Source organism: Lathyrus oleraceus, chromosome 1 (genome assembly GCF_024323335.1).
Source record: "Lathyrus oleraceus cultivar Zhongwan6 chromosome 1, CAAS_Psat_ZW6_1.0, whole genome shotgun sequence".
Taxonomy (NCBI): Eukaryota; Viridiplantae; Streptophyta; class Magnoliopsida; order Fabales; family Fabaceae; genus Lathyrus; species Lathyrus oleraceus.
The window spans coordinates 304847076-304868063 of record NC_066579.1 but is presented as its reverse complement, the minus strand read 5'-3'; the positions used below and the strand labels follow the sequence as shown (position 1 = coordinate 304868063).

At 40.2% G+C, this 20988-nt stretch overlaps 1 pseudogene; it reads right to left on the bottom strand.

The window, feature by feature from the left end:
* LOC127131949 (pentatricopeptide repeat-containing protein At1g62930, chloroplastic-like) overlaps positions 1–20757 on the bottom strand; it is a 65974-nt pseudogene extending 45217 nt beyond the window's left edge.
* Between the last annotated feature and the right edge of the window lie 231 nt (positions 20758–20988).

The window sequence follows — 20988 nt, the reverse complement described above, 5'->3', positions numbered from 1 at the left end:
TGTATACAGATACAGCCTAACATACGGTTCATCCGGATTCATCTCAACATATGACTCCTTCAACAACTCAAATACAGTCTAATGTACGACCAAGTTAGACCAGATGCTGCTCAAATACGGTTTAATGTACGACCAAGTTAAACCTTCATCTTTCTCAGGTGCTACCTTCGGACAGGTACATTCCTGAATGGTAGTCTAGTATACGGCTACTCCCTTTCTCAGGTGCTACCTTCGGACAGGTACATTCCTGAATGGTAGTCTAGTATACGGCTACTCCCTTTCTCAGGTGCTACCTTCGGACAGGTACATTCCTGAATGGTAGTCTAGTATATGGCTACTCCCTTGCTCAGGTGCTACCTTCGGACAGGTACATTCCTGAATGGTAGTCTAGTATACGGCTACTCCCTTTCTCAGGTGCTACCTTCGGACAGGTACATTCCTGAATGGTAGTCTAGTATACGGCTACTCCCTTTCTCAGGTGCTACCTTCGGACAGGTACATTCCTGAATGGTAGTCTAGTATACGGCTACTCCCTTTCTCAGGTGCTACCTTCGGACAGGTACATTCCTGAATGGTAGTCTAGTATACGGCTACTCCCTTTCTCAGGTGCTACCTTCGGACAGGTACATTCCTGAATGGTAGTCTAGTATATGGCTACTCCCTTTCTCAGGTGCTACCTTCGGACAGGTACATTCCTGAATGGTAGTCGAGTATACGGCTACTCCCTTTCTCAGGTGCTACCTTCGGACAGGTACATTCCTGAATGGTAGTCTAGTATACGACTACTCCCTTTTCAGCAGCTTCAGCCTAACGTACGGCTCATTCTGCAACTCAGATACGATCTAGCGTACGATCCATTCTGATCTTTCATCCCCAGCAGAGTCATCTGCCTAATGAACGGCTCATTCTGCAACTCAGATACGATCTAGCGTACGATCCATTCTGATCCTTCATCCCCAGCAGTATAGCATACTCTGACTCCCCAACGAAGTCAACAGCATAATGGATGGTTCACTATACGGTCTGATTTATGACCCGGTGTGACACTCATGTCTCTAGGTATCGTCTAACGTACGACACAATCTGGAAATCTCCTCAGCAAGTTTCTTGGATGGCATCTTTAAGCCCATCTCCGTCAAGACAAATGAACAAGTGCAAATTTTTGGGGCATTCTAAGTGTTCAATAATCTTTCACCTCCAGACCACGAACGGCATCTACCATTCTACTCTCTCGGTTCAAGAATATTGAACAGGGGCAGCTGTCATACCCCAAAATTTGCCCGTTGGTATTACAAAGCATTTTCCAAGACCCCGACTTATTCTGCAAGGCACCGACATCAAGCCCAGCTCACAACAGGCCCAATCCAAAAGGGGCCCAAAATAGCTTGCTCGCTAGGCGAGCAATCTCTTCGCCTAGCGAATGCTTCGTCATGACACTCGCCCAGCGAAGCGTCAGATCCAGGAAAAGGCCCAGACCTAGTTTGCTCGCTAGGCGAGCAATTCCTTCGCCTAGCGAAGCTTGCGAAGTTTGAGATTTTTGGACCTCATTTTAAGCCCATTAGGTCACCACTACCTCTACTATAAATACCTGCTCCTCTGCTACGAAAAAAGACACACAGACGGACGAAGACGGACGGAAACACGCATCCAGAGGGAGAAAACACAGAAACCCTGCTGATCCAAAGAATTCAGAAGGCGGAAACCCTGAAGGCCGTTTATTCACTCCGAAGCTACCGCCGTCCAACTCAATCCGGCTCGCCAATTCAAGGTTACAACTTGATTTGCAAACAGGTTAGCCTCACTATTATCGCTTTAGCTTCTTAATTGGCATATGATTATCATCTGGTGTCCTTATTTTGCATGTGGTATCATTTTAGTATCTTAATTTGCATGTGATATCGTTTTATATTTTCAATTGGCATATGGTACCACTTCATGTTCTTAATTTGTGGATTATAATTGAATTCATAAACATCTTGAGGTCTTGCATGAGAATTTACATGTGTTTGCCTATTGTGAAACTGAACCATATAATTGTATGTTGGATGCCATAAGCCATGCTGCAGGTTGAGGTCATAATGTTTTCAAATTTCAAACCCGTGGCCGCTCGCTAGCTCATCGCTAGGCGAGCCCGCAGCGAGCCTTCGCTGAGCCTTCGCTAGGCGAAGCAGAGGCGACCGGGCCAGGGGCTGCTTTGCTTTTTGCTGCCTATTTCATGTTTACCTAATGATGATTCTGCATTATTTGGCCTAAATTCTTGGCTGCTATATTTATCTTATGATGCAATTTCCAATTGTATTTTATGCTTTAATCCGTGTGTTCATGGTAAAGGTTAGCATACTTCCGAAGAAATAGCCAGTTAGGTACTCCGCTTTACGCATGGGAAGCCTTCATGGAGAGGGATTCTAAATTATTTCACTTTTAATGTGAAGATTCATATTGAGTGCCTAATTAATTTTACTACATTAATTTTTAATGTAATGTTGATTTTAATGTATCGATTTAATGCGGTATCATCATAATTACCTAATGGACTTAAAACATGGACTTTAAATAAATGACATCGGACCTCTCTTTATTACCCCACGATTACAATATTACGGTCATGTCCCGCGAACGTAGGGATACCTTTAGCAAAGACCCTTCGGTAAAATCATCATAGTCCCTCGGATGTTGCCTTCGAAATTACGATTTTGTCCCTCGATGACCCTTCGGTGTAGCCTACGGTTAAATGATGATAGTCCCTTCGAATGCTAAGGTATCCTCACAACTGTTGCCTTCAATGACCTATCGATGACCCTACGATGACCCTTATACATCCCCAGGATAAAACTACTTACTTCTCAATAGTAAGGACAGTTTTACCCTCATAAGGATGGGAAATGCCCAGAAAGACCTCGGACAGGTATAACCTTAATTGCTCACTCATAACAAAAAAAAATGCTTTTCACACCCCACACCTTTCAAATATCTTTTTGGAAAATCACCACTTAGCATACATCCGCACTAGGATCATTGCCGAGTTATATTTTTCTAAACTATTTTCTAAATTAAAACGAGATAACCACTTTGTATACATTCATGCAAGAATCATTACAAAGTTAAATTCTCATTTTGCAAAACATTTTTCACACCTTTCTCAACCACCTTTTTCAAACTAGAAAACATAAATGATTGAGCGATTAAGAGCCCATGGATAACCATGGATACAAAGGGTGCTAATACCTTCCCTTTGTATAAAGTACCTCCCGAACCTAAGAATTTAAAATTAAGGTCTTTCCTGTTCTTTTCCACCTTTCCTTATGGGATAAAAGAAAAGTCGGTGGCGACTCTTGCTAACCGCGACATTGCGATTACAAATCCAATAAAGTCCAGTTCACCGTATGACACATGCAAACATCAACAACAAATCCACAATGATTCACTCACTAATTCCTCACCATGGGAATTAGCTACAACCCCAAGGGCTATGCTATGCACGCTAATCATCTAGTAATGCAACATCAACAACAATCCAAAATGGACATATGCTCACACTCTAAGCCATACAACAGTCCATTCACAAATACATGCATAATATATACATTCACAACATTATGCATATCATCATACATCATCAACACATGTATCAAACACCATATCATGTCAAATAATTAATCACAGTATTAGCACACTCTACTAATACCCTTACTACTCAAAACAACAGGAAATAATCCCTATTACATCATCCGCCAACATATGCCAACCATCAATTAAGTACACAACATTTAAAACACCAATTTTCCACTCTGCAATAGTGTTAACTGGTTAACGCCCTGGGTTAACCGGTTAACGCAGCACAAACACGCTTCCAGCCTAAAACTTAACAGTGTTAACCGGTTAACGCCCTGGGTTAACCGGTTAACGCAGACAGAACAACAATATCTCAGCAATCACAACAGTGTTAACCGGTTAACACCCTGGGTTAACCGGTTAACGCAGACAAAACAGCAATTTTACACAATACAACACAGTGTTAACCGGTTAACACCCCGGGTTAACCGGTTAACGCAAGACAGAAAGCTGTTCCTGCGCTAACACAAGGCAGAATGCAGAATTCTCCACATTTTCCGCCGTTGGAGGACTTCCGGACCTCCGATTCCAATTCCGTAACAAGCTATACGTCCAGCAAATTACGACTCACACGACTATCGATTCAATTACAGTTTTTATCACAGTTTATCCAACGTAATTTTCAGCATTCACAATCCCAATTAGGGTCAATTCAACGGTTTATCACTACCCATTACATGCTAACCCATAATACCCATTAAACGACGATAAACCCCCCTTACCTGATTAATCCGACAAATCTTTGAGCTCCAAGCTTTTCTCTTCTCCAACCTTTGCCCTTGCTCTTCCTCTTTGCCCTTTTCTCCACTTCCCACTTTTCAGCCGCTTCTCTGTTTCACGTAAAACTCTTTTTACCAAATGGGATTCTTTTTCCTTATTTCACACTTATATATTTTCCAATTTATATTATTATCCCAATAATAATAATAATTCAATAATTCCAAAAATAATAATAATAATAATCCAATTATCTAATTAAATTAATAATTATATTATTAACTTAATTTAAATAATTATCATATTATTATCGGGGTGTTACAACTCTCCCCCACTAAAAGAGTTTTCGTCCTCGAAAACATACCTCAAGCGAATAACTCCGGATAAGACTCCTTCATCTGACTCTCCAGTTCCCAAGTCACATTGCCACCTGCTGGTCCTCCCCAAGCTACCTTCACCAAGGCAATCTCTTTACCCCGCAACTGCTTCAACTCTCGATCCTCGATCCTCATAGGTGATGTTTCAACAGTCAGGTTATCTCTCACCTGTACATCATCTACTTGGACTACATGCGACGGATCATGAATGTACCTCCTCAACTGAGACACATGAAAAACCTCATGCAAATTCGCAAGCGACGGCGGTAAAGCGATACGATAGGCTACCTCCCCTATCCTCTCCAAAATCTGATAAGGACCAATAAATCGAGGTGTCAACTTCTTCGACTTCAAAGCTCGACCAACACCAGTTATCGGAGTGACACGAAGAAACACATGATCTCCCTCTTGAAATTCAAGTGACTTCCTCCTCTTATCATGATAACTCTTCTGACGACTCTGAGCAATTCTCATCTTCTCCTGAATCATCTTAATCTTTTCCGTAGTTTGTTGAACAATCTCCGGTCCAACCACAGCACTCTCCCCGGACTCATACCAACATAAAGGTGTCCGACATCTCCTACCATACAAAGCTTCAAACGGTGCCATACCAATGCTTGAATGAAAACTATTGTTGTAGGTAAACTCAATCAAAGGTAAATAACAATCCCAAGCACCTCCTTTTTCCAAAACACAAGCCCTCAAAAGATCCTCTAGTGACTGAATCGTCCTCTCAGTCTGACCATCAGTCTGCGGATGATATGCAGAACTCAATCTCAGCTTAGTTCCCAAAGCCCTCTGCAAACCTTCCCAGAACTTCGATGTAAATCTAGGATCTCTATCCGAAACAATACTCGACGGAATACCATGCAAACTTACAATCTTCTCAATATACAACTCGGCTAATCTCTCTAACGGATAGTCCATTCTGATCGGAATGAAATGAGCCGATTTCGTCAATCTGTCAACAATCACCCAAATAGCTTCAAAATTCTTATTTGTCCTCGGCAAACCAGAAACAAAATCCATACTGATACTATCCCACTTCCACTCTGGAATAGCCAACGGTTGCATTAGCCCAGACGGCTTCTGATGCTCAATCTTTGACTTCTGACAAGTCAAACAGGAATAAACAAAACTCGCAATTTCTCTTTTCATTCCCGGCCACTAAAATAACTTTTTCAAATCATGATACATCTTCGTAGCTCCAGGATGAATACTCAAGCCACTACGATGTCCTTCCTCCAGAATACTCTTCTTAAGTTCGGTAACATCCGGAATACACACCCGATTACCAAATTTCAAAACACCATTCTCATCAACTCTGAATTCACCACCTTGACCTTGATTCACTAAAGTCAACTTATCAACCAAAAGCACATCGGATTTCTGACCCTCTCTAATCTCATCCAGAATACCACTCGTTAACTTCAACATCCCCAATTTAACACTATTGTGAGTACTCTCACACACCAAACTCAAGTCTCTAAACTGCTCAATTAAATCCAATTCCTTAACCATTAACATGGACATATGCAATGATTTCCGACTCAATGCATCAGCCACTACGTTTGCTTTACCCGGATGGTAATTCAAACCAAAGTCATAATCCTTCAGAAACTCTAACCATCTCCTCTGTCTCATATTCAGCTCTTTCTGATCGAACAAATACTTTAAACTTTTATGGTCACTGAAAACCTCAAATCTCGACCCGTACAAATAATGCCTCCATAACTTCAGAACAAATACCACGGCTGCCAACTCTAAATCGTGTGTCGGATAGTTCCTCTCATGAACCCTCAGTTGTCTCGAAGCATAAGCTATAACCTGCTTATTCTGCATCAACACACCACCCAAACCCAACAATGAAGCATCACAATACACCTCAAATGGTTCCGACGGACTTGGTAATATCAGAATAGGAGCAGTAGTTAACCTTCTCTTTAACTCTTGGAAACCTTCTTCACATTTTGAGTCCCAAACAAACGCTTGCCCCTTTCTGGTCAACATCGTCAACGGTAACGCCAACTTAGAAAATCCCTCAATGAACTTCCTAAAATAACCAGCCAAACCAAGGAAACTTCGAATCTCAGCAACAGACTTAGGAGCTTCCCACTTAGATACCGCTTCTATCTTAGAAGGATCAACAGCAACACCACCTCTTGAAATCACATGACCAAGAAAACTAACCTCTTCTAACCAAAATTCACACTTCGACAGTTTAGCAAATAACTTCTTTTCTCGTAGAACTCCTAAAACCACTCTCAAATGCTCAACATGCTCTTCTTCAGATTTCGAATACACCAAAATGTCATCAATAAACACCACAACGAACTTGTCTAGGTACGGATGGAAAATCCTCTTCATATACTCCATAAATACTCCAGGCGCATTAGTCACACCAAAAGGCATTACAGAATACTCATAATATCCATACCTTGTTCTGAAAGCAGTCTTCTGAATATCCTCAGTTTTCACACGTATCTGATGATACCCAGATCTCAAATCTATCTTGCTGAACACACTCGCACCGACCAACTGATCCATCAAATCATCAATCCTCGGCAAAGGATACCGATTCTTGATCGTCACTTTATTCAGTTGCCTGTAGTCCACACACAACCTCATAGTACCCTCTTTCTTCTTAACCAATAACACTGGTGCACCCCACGGTGACACACTCGGACGAATAAACTTCTTATCCAACAGATCTTCCAGCTGACTCTTCAATTCAGCTAACTCAACAGCAGACATACGGTACGGAGCCATCGATATCGGTCTAGTACCAGGTACCAAATCAATCGAGAACTCAACTTCACGCTCTGGCGGTAATTCATTCACTTCTTCTGGAAACACATCAGGAAAATCACACACCACGGCTAGATCGCAATTCACCAGTTTATCTTTAGCCTCCAAAGTCGCTAACAGCATAAACAACTCTGCCCCATCTGTTACTGCCTCATTCACCTGCCTCGCTGATAGAAACAAACTCTTTCCTTCCTCAACCTCAGGAAATATCACAGTCTTATCAAAACAGTTGATAGAAACTCGATTAAACACCAACCAGTTCATACCCAAGATAACATCAATCTGCACTAGTGGAAGACACACAAGGTCCATCTCAAAGTCTCTACCAAAAAGACTCAAAGGGAAATTTAAACAAACTGAAGTAGTAGTCACTGAACCCTTCGCAGGAGTATCAATCACCATACTACCATGCATCTCAGATATCTCTAACTTAAGTTTCACAGCACAATCCAAAGATATAAAGGAATGAGTCGCACCTGTGTCGATAATAGCTACAAGAGGAAAGTCATTAATATAACACGTACCTCGGATCAAACGATCATCTGCAGAAGTCTCAGAACCCGATAAGGCAAAGACCTTGCCTCCTGACTGATTCTCTTTCTTCGGCTTAGGACACTGTGGACTGATATGACCCACCTCTCCACAGTTGAAACAAGTTACAGTCTTCAACCGGCACTCTGCAGCCAAATGACCACCTTTGCCACACTTGAAACACTTCATCTCAGCACTGGTACACTCATGGACACGATGTCCAGCCCGACCACATCTATAACACTTAGCAGGGGCACTAGAGTCTCCCCCACTAGGCCTCTTCATCCCACTCTGCCTCTGAAAACCTTTGCCAACTGCATACGGTTTCCCACGATCATTCTGATTCTTGCCTTTCCTATCAACCCTCTGCTGATAGCTCTCCGCTCTGGCTTTGGAATCCTGTTCAAAAATCCTGCAACAGTCAACCAAGTCAGAAAACACTCTGATCCGCTGATATCCAATAGCCTGCTTGATCTCAGGACGCAACCCGTTCTCAAACTTCACACATTTCGAAAATTCTCCAGCAGCCTCATTATAGGGAGTGTAATACTTTGACAGCTCTGTGAACTTAGCAGCATACTCAGTAACAGACCGATTGCCCTGCTTCAATTCTAAGAACTCTATCTCTTTCTTTCCTCTAACATCCTCTGGAAAATACTTCCTCAGGAATCTCTCTCTGAACACAGCCCAAGTGATCTCAGCATTCCCAGCAGATTCCAACTCAGTGCGGGTAGCAACCCACCAATCATCAGCTTCCTCTGACAGCATATGCGTACCGAACCTGACCTTCTGGTTATCGGCACACTCAGTTACTCGGAAGATCCTCTCGATCTCCTTCAACCACTTCTGAGCACCATCTGGATCGTATGCTCCCTTGAACATTGGAGGATTGTTCTTCTGGAACTCACTCAGTTGACGAGCAGCTCCCATTCCCACAACATTCGGATTCCCTCCAAGCACTCCAGCCAGCATACCCAGAGCCTCAGCAATCGCAGCATCGTCTCTACCTCTTCCAGCCATCTCTATTCTGAAAACCCAACAAGCTAAAACAATAAGTACTGATAGGGTTACACAACACCTATCCCGTACAGGGGAAACATAATAATTACGACTCGACTCGACCGACTATGCTCTGATACCACTAATGTAACACCCTTCTAAAATACCCCAAATATTTAATTAAAATAACAATATATCAATCAGAGTAATATGCAATCAAGGGTGTCACACAATTATTTCGCACCATTCATCATAATATTTAGTCATGCTCATTATTTATCAAATAAAACAGTTGCATAATACGCAGCGGATAGAGATCAAATCGATCATTCAAAACATGCAACATACTACATGTAAACTGATTCAACAATCCTCAACAACACAATTAAAATGTTCCCTCCCGATGTTACATCTATCAGAGCATGACCCACTAAGGAGACTACACTAGACTCCAAGCATTAGCTTCTACTCAACTCATTGCTCGTTACCTGAAAAATAGTTGTAAGAGTGAGTTCCTCAATCGATATAATAAGCATTATAAAATATCATGTCATGTTAAGTAATTCAACACATTATTCACCCTAATCATATCACACGTTCAGTAACGGCACATCAGCCCAATTATCATACTCAATACCAACACAATTCATACTCATACTCAATGTCAACACAACCACACGTATAATATTGAAATACATCCATTCATATTATACGCCATACATACATTATGCAATGAGACTCCACACATGCGGTACCGACTATTCTTGAACGTATAGTTCAAGCTCACCGATCAATCCAGATACGGCTACTAAGCTCACTAGTCCCACTCATTTGAGACCTAGTGACTCACTCACTAATTCCTCACCATGGGAATTAGCTACAGCCCCAAAGGCTATGCTATGCACACTAATCACCTAGCATGCAAACATCAACAACAAATCCACAATGATTCACTCACTAATTCCTCACCATGGGAATTAGCTACAACCCCAAGGGCTATGCTATGCACGCTAATCATCTAGTAATGCAACATCAACAACAATCCAAAATGGACATATGCTCACACTCTAAGCCATACAACAGTCCATTCACAAATACATGCATAATATATACATTCACAACATTATGCATATCATCATACATCATCAACACATGTATCAAACACCATATCATGTCAAATAATTAATCACAGTATTAGCACACTCTACTAATACCCTTACTACTCAAAACAACAGGAAATAATCCCTATTACATCATCCGCCAACATATGCCAACCATCAATTAAGTACACAACATTTAAAACACCAATTTTCCACTCTGCAACAGTGTTAACCGGTTAACGCCCTGGGTTAACTGGTTAACGCAGCACAAACACGCTTCCTGCCCAAAACTTAACAGTGTTAACCGGTTAACGCCCTGGGTTAACCGGTTAACGCAGACAGAACAACAATATCTCAGCAATCACAACAGTGTTAACCGGTTAACACCCTGGGTTAACCGGTTAACGCAGACAAAACAGCAATTTTACACAATACAACACAGTGTTAACCGGTTAACACCCTGGGTTCACCGATTAACGCAAGACAAAAAGCTGTTCCTGCGCTAACACAAGGCAGAATGCAGAATTCTCCGCATTTTCCGCCGTTGGAGGACTTCCGGACCTCCGATTCCAATTCCGTAACAAGCTATACGTCCAGCAAATTACGACTCACACGACTATCGATTCAATTACAGTTTTTATCACAGTTTATCCAACGTAATTTTCAGCATTCACAATCCCAATTAGGGTCAATTCAACGGTTTATCACTACCCATTACATGCTAACCCATAATACCCATTAAACGACGATAAACCCCCCTTACCTGATTAATCCGGCAAATCTTTGAGCTCCAAGCTTTTCTCTTCTCCAACCTTTGCCCTTGCTCTTCCTCTTTGCCCTTTTCTCCACTTTCCACTTTTCAGCCGCTTCTCTGTTTCACGTAAAACTCTTTTTACCAAATGGGATTCTTTTTCCTTATTTCACACTTATATATTTTCCAATTTATATTATTATCCCAATAATAATAATAATTCAATAATTCCAAAAATAATAATAATAATAATCCAATTATCTAATTAAATTAATAATTATATTATTAACTTAATTTAAATAATTATCATATTATTATCGGGGTGTTACAACTTGGTGCTCAAGCGTATCATTCTACCACAAGGTGATCCCAGAGGCAAGTGGACTCCCACATACGAAGGGCCATTTGTAGTTAAGAAGACATTCTCTGGTGGAGCCATGATACTCTCTACAATGGATGGCGAAGACTTCCGACATCCCGTGAACGCAGACATAGTCAAAAAATACTACGCGTAAAAGAGACCCGCTAGGTCGACGTACCTAGGCAAAAGTAAGGGCATCCCGGCGAACCAAAAAGGGTTCAGGCAAAAATTAGGGATAAACATATAAAAATGTACACCCGGCAAGTCGAAAACCTGAAAAGGCGGCTTGGGCAAAAAAGGGTATCCTGTTGGACTGAAAACCTGAAAGGGCGGTTCAGGCAAAAATTAGGGATTAAAAGCGTATGACTATGTCCCGTTCTCAGTTCCAAGGACTGAACAAGCCAATCACTTTTATCCGACAGCAGGAGATGAGAGGCTTGAAGATATAATGACAGTAGTGGAATTAAAATCAATAGGACTTGTTTTGCATAGCTTTCTCTTTGTGTTCTTGACAATTTCCTCTTACTAGGATTTCTGTCTCCTTGTACACGAATTGCCTGTTTATAGGCCTTCTTTCAAAATCAATACAATGTTATTTCAAAAGATGCTTCTTTCTGTTTTGTTTGCGTAAACGTCCATTGATTTAACTTGAATTGATATATGCACTTGAATATGATTGATGTTTACCAAATACATGCATAAAATAGAAATAGCGATTACTACTAGACTTCAGGATCGAGGAGAAGGTCTAATCATGCTTTCCAATGAATCCGTTGCTAATCCTATCCCCCAGCTAAGCCAGTCATTCCCAGAAGAGAGTGGCATTACTAGACAAATGGGTCATCTCTTCCACACCCAGCCGGGCTTCTGTTAAATATTTCTACCATCAGACAGAATCAAATATCCCCAGCTAAGAAAGGATCACCGATACCGGTATCTCCAACCCGAAGACTGAGATTTATTTCCCCAGTAGAGTCCTCGGGAAGAACTTTTCAGATGCATAATTCATTCATTACATCATTTCACAGCATACGCATGCATACATCGTTCGCAGTTATTTTCAGAAGCGTAAAACATCTCATGCATCATGACATGGCATGAAGCTAACTTTATTTTTCAGGTTAATTATTCCCCTGATACAGTCAAAGCAAAGGTCCATTCAGACGGACACCCTCGTCAGTTACGTTCAGGATTCAACTACATCTTTCAGATATACTCCATGTCAACATTCATTCTGACATCCTCCTAACGATGGCATCTATAAGCCCATCCCAGACATTTATTGCGGGTACAACATATACAAATCTCATCGGATATAGCCTAACGTATGGTTCATTCTGATTCAGCCCAACCTATGATTCTTTCAAATATTTCAAGACGGTCTAGCGTACGACCCATTCGGATGTTCATCTCCTCAGATGCTACCTAGTGTACGGTACATTCTGGCATGGTCTAGCACACGACTACCCTTTCATCCTCAAACGCGGCCTGACAGACGACTCATTCCGCAACTCCAATGCGGCCTAACATACGACCCCTTTGGATCTCCAACTCAGATACGATCTAGCATACGATCTATTCTAATTTCACCTGCTTCGGATACAACCTAATGGATGGCTCATTCTGCAACTCAGATACGATCTGGCGTACGATCCATTCTGATCTTTCATCCCCAGTGAAGTCACCCGCCTACTGGACGACTTAGTCCGCTATTCAGATACGATCTAGCGTACAATCCATTCTGACCCCTTATCCCCAGCGGTATATAACACACTCCGACTCCCCAGCGAAGTCGACAGCTTAATGGGCGACTCACTATACGGTCTAACGTACGACCCGGTAGGACACCCGTGTTTCTAGATATCGTCTAACGTGCGACACAATCCGAAGTTCTCATCATCAAACTTCCTGGATAGCATCTCTACGCCCATCTCCATCAAGACTAATTGACAAGCACCAATTTTTGGGGCGTTCTAGTGTTCAATAATCTTCCACCTCCAGACCACGAATGACGTACATACCATTCTAACTCTCTCGGTTCAAGAATATTGAACAGGGGCAGCTGTCATACCCCAAAATTTACCTATTAATATTCTTAGGCACTCCAACTTATTTTTCAAGGCATTGACCCCAAAAGAACAAAAGTCCAGCTCACAACAGGCCCAATCCAGAAAATGGCCCAGACTAGCTTGCTCGCTAGGCGAGCAACTCCTTCGCCTAGCGAACACCTCGTTATGACAATGGCCCCAGCGAAGCACCAGATCCAGTAAAAGCCCAAACTAGATGGCTCGCTAGGCGAGCAATTCCTTCGCCTAGCGAAGCTTGCGAATATCAGAATTTCTGGGCCTCATTCTGAGCCCATTAGGTCATAGCAAGAGCATTATAAATAGCCAAGCCTTCAGTCACGAAAGGAGGAGGAAAAACGAAGACAGGAGGAAAAACGAAGACAGGGAAAAAAGAACGAAGACGGGAGAACGGAAACGGATAAAGGAGAGCCTTAGCAAGCAAACCCTGATACTCATTGGAGGCAAACCCTGAAAGAATTCGGCGGCACCAAGGTCTACCTCTGCCCAATTCAATCCGATTTGCCGATTCAAAGTCACAACTCCGTTGCTAACAGGTTTACATTGCTATTATTGTCTTATGTTCTTAATTCGCATATGGCTTCATGATTAGGTTTATGAAATATCTTAAGCTTGACATGTGAACTCTAGTATATACCTGCAGACTTTAAGTGATCAACCATATAATTGCAGTAATGAAATCCATAAGGCATAAAATTGGTTGGGGTTGTACTGATACCAAATTCAAAGCCAGCAGCCGCTCGCTAGCACATCGCTAAGCGAGTCGGTGGCGAGTACTCGCCAGGCCTTCGCTAGGCGAAGCAGAGGCGAACGAGACAGTGGCTGTTTCATTCCTTGCTGTTCTATTTTTTGTTTGTCTAATCATGATTTATTATAATTCTGCATCATTTGGCCTGAGTTCATGACTGTTGTGTTTATTTTATGGTGCAACTTTCAATTATACTTTATCTCGATGCTCTAATCCGTGTGTTGAATTGTGTAAAGGCTTACATATTTCCGGGGAGACGGCCGGCTAGGTGTTCCACCTTAGGTGTGGGATACCCTTATGGAGATGGATGCTGAATTATTTAATTTTAAATTACCTAGCTGATTTTAATGTATTGATTTCATCAATTTTTAATATGGACCTAATTACCTAATTGATTACGACTATATAATTAATTGTAAAAATATGGCCTTTAAATATGTGATCTTGGACCTCTCTTTGTTGCCCTACGGTATTACGGTATTACGGTCATGTCCCGCGAATGTAGGGATACACTTAGCAAAGACCCTTCGGTTAAATCATCATAAAATAAATCATGGTCCCTCGGATGTTGCCTTCGAAAATACGATTTTGTCCCTCGATGACCCTTCGGTGTAGCCTACGGTTAAATGATGATCGTCCCTTCGAATGCTAAGGTATCCTTACAACTGTTGCCTTCAATGACCTATCGATGACCCTACAATGACCCTTAAACATCCAAAGGCTAAAATTACTTACTTCTCAATAGTAAGGACAGTTTTACCCTCATAAGGATAGGAAACGTTCATAACGACCTTAGGAAGGTATAACTCTCAATTTCTGGATCATAACCTAAAACATTTTCCATCCCTCACATTTTGCAAATACTAAAAAATCACCACTTGGTATACATTCATACTAGAATCATTGCTAGATTATATTTTTCTAAATCGTTTCAAAATTAAATGAGATAACACTTCGTATACATTCATACGAGAATCATTACAAAGTGAAACTCTCTTTCAAACATTTTTTAAGCAATTCACCAACACTTTTTCAGACAAAAATATAAGTGATCCAGCAATTAAGAGCCCATGGATAACCATGGATACAAAGGGTGCTAACACCTTCCCTTTGTATAATGTACCTCCCGAACCCAAAATCTAAATTAAGGTCTTTCCTGTTCTTTTCCACCTTTCCTTATTGGATAAAAGAAAAGTCGGTGGCGACTCTTGCTATCCGCGACATTGCGATAAAAAGCAAAACACCCCAAGTCAGTTCACCGTATGACAGCATGGTAGCATACGTTGATCCTTAATTGGAAATAGACGTAGTAGATGTAGCATACGTTGATCCTTAATTGGAAATAGGCGTAGTAGATGTAGCATACGTTGATCCTTAATTGGAAATATGCGTAGTAGACGTTGATCCTTAATTGGAAATAGACGTAGTGACTTTGATCTAGGAATCTCCCCCTGATCGGAAGATGTAGCAAATACGAGATATCATCGAGTGTGATAAACATCTCACCATGCGGGAGATGAAACAACGAGGTCTCCGAGTGTCATCTCTCCATGAATGCATTAAGCATCTTGTGGTTCACCGTACTATAACCGGTCATGCACAAGCTCTTCAGGTCAGATAAGGACTAAACCGACTGAAATCATTCTTCATTCGTTTGAGGAAATGCAACAATATTCTTCCTGTGGTTAAGAAACTTTTGTGGATCACGCTCCTGAAATTTGTCAGAAATAATCAATGTCAGAAATTAAAATTAACGTATAAATAAATAAAGAATCCACAACTCATGTTACCTCTCTATCCCAGATATGCCTGACAGTATGGTCTGGATACATAGGCAGTAAGGACAAATCAACTAGACCACCCCCAAAAGCCTCTGGCTCAGCATCCGCAATAGCCTCACCCTCCGAAGGTGACACTGGATCTGCAACATCATCAGTAGGAGGTGGGACATGAGGTGGGACTGGATCATCAACATCGGTAGGAGATGACACTGGTGAAACCTCACGCATGCGGGAGAATGGAGGGAGTGATGCGTCAGATGGCGAATCTCATCTCCTACAGGAAGAAGAAGAAGATGAAGTGGCATGAGGAGAAGCACGAGCCCCAGAAGTAGACGACTTTTCCTGACCATATGAACTAAGAATCTCTGGAACCTGCTGACTCTTCTCCTGCCAAATGGATGCGTGCTGAGCAACCCTGCCATGCCTCAATCTATCATGCATATTAGTCATTATGTTTGTAAGTTAAAGTAAAGCAGACCATTAGTGCAGGCAATCAACACAAGTAAGAAAATAAATACAAAATACTGAGAAATTTCTGGAGATGCATCTCCGGTTACTGAGAAACTAAGCCGCTGAAAAATTTCGGAGATGCATCTTCAGAATTTTCTGCAACTCAGAAGTCGCACCAATGGCGTAATGTACCCACATGCAAGTTCAAAAAAATTTATTTTGATCATCAATTTCAGCCAACAAACAATTAATACATTATGCCTAAACTATCTTAAATGTCATTTCTACTCAGTTCTAAACCCTAATCATTGATTTCTACTCCTTTACACAAAAACTCAACCATTTATCGAAAACTCGAAAAACTTACAAGAAATTGATGTTTTTGATGAAGATGGATGATATTACATATGAAGATTGATGTTCCCTTGAGTTCCCTTAAGGCTTGTTGAATGAAATTTGACTTGGTGTAGAGAAGAAATTTGAGAGAGGTTGAAGTTGAGTTGAGTTGAATTTGAGTAATGTGAAATGATGAAGGAGAAGAGTCTAACGCGACTTAACCTGTAAAATGTTCCGGAGATTCTCTCCAAAATATTTTAACGTTAATTGACATTTTGGTGCGTCCGGAGATGCATCTCCGAAAACTGGGGACAAGAAACATATGGGGTGCATTAAGAAATCCTCGAAAAATATTTTATGAGGCCCCATTTAACTATAGTTTAACCTTGAAAATTTTGAGACGCTATGCAGTAGCTCATCTTGCACGCCTTCAAAGACGGCCCTGACAACAAGAATAATATATTTTCACATTATGTAATTTTACACAGAGTGGTGGCAGGTTCCTACACAAACAAAAAAAAATACATGAAAACAAACCAACAACTCCATAATAGTCTTAAATAATAAATAGCACTAGGCATGAAAATTCAAAATGTTAAACCGTCTTTCATTTCCATGTCCTCCAAATATGCACAAGTAAATGATTGTGGCTAGAACAACTTGTGAAAAGACACATTTTCAAAGAGGATTTCTTAATGCACTCTATAAGTTACTTAGACATCACATGAAAATACTTAAATGCCCATAGATTTTAGAAATGTATCTCCGGACGCACCCAATTTTGACTTGACGCTAAAATATTCCGAAGATGAATCTCCAGAAGGTATTAGAGCTTGAACTCCTGAAAAAGATGTATACAAATGAGCTACTGGTGCGATTTAAGCTCCACTACCATCCGGAGATGCACCTCCAGAATAATTCTGGAGATACATCTCCGAAATATTTTAACGTTAAGTCTGAATTGGGTGCGTCCGGAGATGTATCTCCGGAATCTGAGGACATTTTAGTATTTTTCACGTGATGCCTAAATAACTTATAAGGTGCATTAAGGAATCCCCTTTTCAAAATTAAGCCACAGACAAGAGTGTGAAGTAGCTATAGAAGAAGAAATTGAGTTTCATAGGTTGCACTTCTTGAACTAAATAGAAGCAAAAAAGACAGCATACCAGTCTAACTCACTAATACCATTAAGTCATTCTTTGCTTACTTTCACTTAAGTGTCAAGCTTATACCTGTTGCGTGCAATTAAGATCTTAGCAATTCAACCTTAAGTTTAACTAACATTCTGAAACAATTAAGCTTCGCAAGATAGAATTATTATGCGGAAGAACAAATATAACTTCGATAAAATAAATGAAGTTACCTGTTCTGTCCCAGTTCAATTTAGTAGCCCAGAGAACAAGTATAACTTTGATAAAATAAATGCTGGGAATACTAACAGTTATCAAATAAATAAGATAAATGAAAGTTACCTGTTCTGTCCCACTTCAATTTAGCAGATGCAAAAATTTCTACACTCACTCACACAAAACAAGTACTATCTTTTTTTGTTCACTTGTATATAGTTATTTATAAAAACCAGGTGTGACTTTCATAACTCAAAGCATTCTGTTGGAATGAGCATGCAAACCTATTTTCTGCAGAACCCAACAACAAGAATAGTGAACTAGTAACCAAATACAAGAAGAAGAAAACAATTCAGTTTAAAAAGCATAAGTTCCAACTCAAGCCCTGCTTTTCATGATCTTGTAGCTGTTAATTATTCAACTTCAATTCAAGAGGGTTATGCCTCACTAAAACTCGTATTAGCCTTATAAGCCTATGGTAGCATGCTACATGAAGTTCTGCATAAAATGTAGTAGAAAAGTCTGCATCACAGAACCATAAAGTTGCTAACTAAGGTCGCCACATTTTGGTTTTTGGTGTTTGAGTTCTAGAACATCACTTGAGGTACTTGAAATTACATTATTTATTCACACAAGAGAGGTAAGCATTGAGTCCTTGACCTTTGGGGTCGTAGAAGTAGAAAGGAAAGGACTGAGTAATTTTTAGACAAAAAGTTCTAACTTTTTGTACCTTCTAGCACTAACAACAGAGTTCTTTACCGGATCAATTAAGTGATGAATGAGATAATGTAATATCATCTAGAGAAAGATAAATGGGAGGAAACAGGAAACAAGATCTATAGATGTTTTTGTAAACAAACTTAACAAAAGAAACAACAACTATAAAGCCTTTTCCTGTTAAGGGAAAGGGTGGGTACATAAATTAAATGATACGACAACGTTTATATATAAATTCAAAATAACAATGTATAAATAGAAAAACATCTAACCTGGTTTGAATCTTACAATAGACCTCTCATAATCATTTCACGAAGAAGTTTTTCCGCCATGTCGTTTTCATCTTTTTTTGAACAACGAAAGAATAATTATTTCATAAATTTTAGCATTTGGAATGAGGCCATTCTCTTTCATTTTTGACAGCAAGGCCAAGGCTTCATCAAAATAGCCCTTGTCACAAAACCCTTTGATCATAACAGTATATGCAAAGACATCTATATTGTAGCCTTTACTTAAAAGATCTTGAAAAATCTCTTGTGCATTCTTAAGCCTTCCATCTCGGCACAGTCCCGTCATAAGAATAGTATATGTATACAAATTTGGTCGAATACCTTGGTCTTGAACTTTTCTTAACAATGCAATTGCCTTGTCAACATGGTGACTTCTGCATAAAGCATCCAATATAGAGGTGTAAGTAATTATATCCGGGGGTTGACCTCTATCATGCATCTCTTCGACAAGCTCTAAAGCATGTGAGATTTTCCTCGATTTGCACAAACCATCAATAAGGGAATTGTAAGTTACCGTATTGGGAATGATTTTTCTGCAATGCATTTCTTTGAAGAGATTAATAGCTTCATCCACCATTTTAACCTTACAAAATCCAACGATCATGGTATTGTAGCTCCGAACATTAGCAATCACTCCCCTTTTGGACATAATGTTGAATATATCATTGGCCTTGCTCACTTCATTTGCATGACAATATCCATCCATTAAAGAGTTATACGTAACAACATTAAGTTTAATGTCTTTTTTAATCATCATAGCTAACACATTCTGTGCTTCTTTCACCTTTCCTTCCTTACAAAAAGCATCAACCAATATACTAAAAGTATACACATCCGGGTAGATTTTTTCCAACGTCATTTTATTAAACAAATCAATTGCTTCTTTCAATCTACCAACAATGCAAAAGCCACTAATTAAAGCAGTGTAAGTGAAAACATTAGGAGAAATTCTCTTAGCAACCATTTCAGAATATAAATCACATGCATTGTTAACAAGTTTATCTTTGCACATGCTGTCAATAATCGTAGTGTACATTACCACATTAGGTTGAACCAACTTTCCATCAACTCGTCTGAGCAACTGTAGTGCTGCAGTTGTTTCTCCAAGTTTACATAAACCATTGATCAATGTCCCGTAGCTAACTTGGTCGAAATGAAATCCGTGAGCTACCACCTTGTCATGAAATTGCAATGCTTTATGAAGTTCACCTTTGAGACAGAAACCCTTGATGAATGCAGTCAAGGTTATAGCATCTGGGAGATAACCCCTCTTGAGAATCTTCCCCAAAACAGAAAAAGCAAAATTAATATGACCTAATTGAGAGAGAGAATTGATGATGATGTTGTGAGTTACAAAATCAGGAGTAACTCTACTCAATTCCATCTGTTGAGAAAGGGAAACAACAGTGGGATAATGTTTGGCTTTGACAAGAGAACCTAAAATCTTGCCAAATTCAATGGCGGGTGGGGTGGGTTTCGTTTGGAGCAATCGATTGAACAAGGAAACAGCATCAACAGCATCATCATTGAAATGTTGGAGACAGTGAGAGTATGATCTAGAATTGGGAAAGGAAACACAAGCAACATACCTTAAAAACGACATTGTTGTCTTGTCGCTTGGCACACTGAACAAATTGTGCGCTGTGTTGGAATGAAAGAATAACCTATGATCTATAGAACACTTGAATATCCATACTCAGTTTGCAGACAAAGAAAATAAGCAAAATTAACATAGTGGTGTTTGTTATTATTGAAGTGGTTCGGAACATTTGGATTTTTTTTTTAAAATAACCATTATTTAAAAAAAAAATCAAAATAATCGATTTAAAAAAAAATTAAAATAACCAACATTTAAAACAGATGCGTCAAATGAATTGACACATCCATTTTGTAACAGGAGGAGGCGTGAGCATCACCGACGCATGCTTTGGAAGTATTTAATGTTGGCGCCTATGTTTGGCATTTGGTGTATGCGTCAAT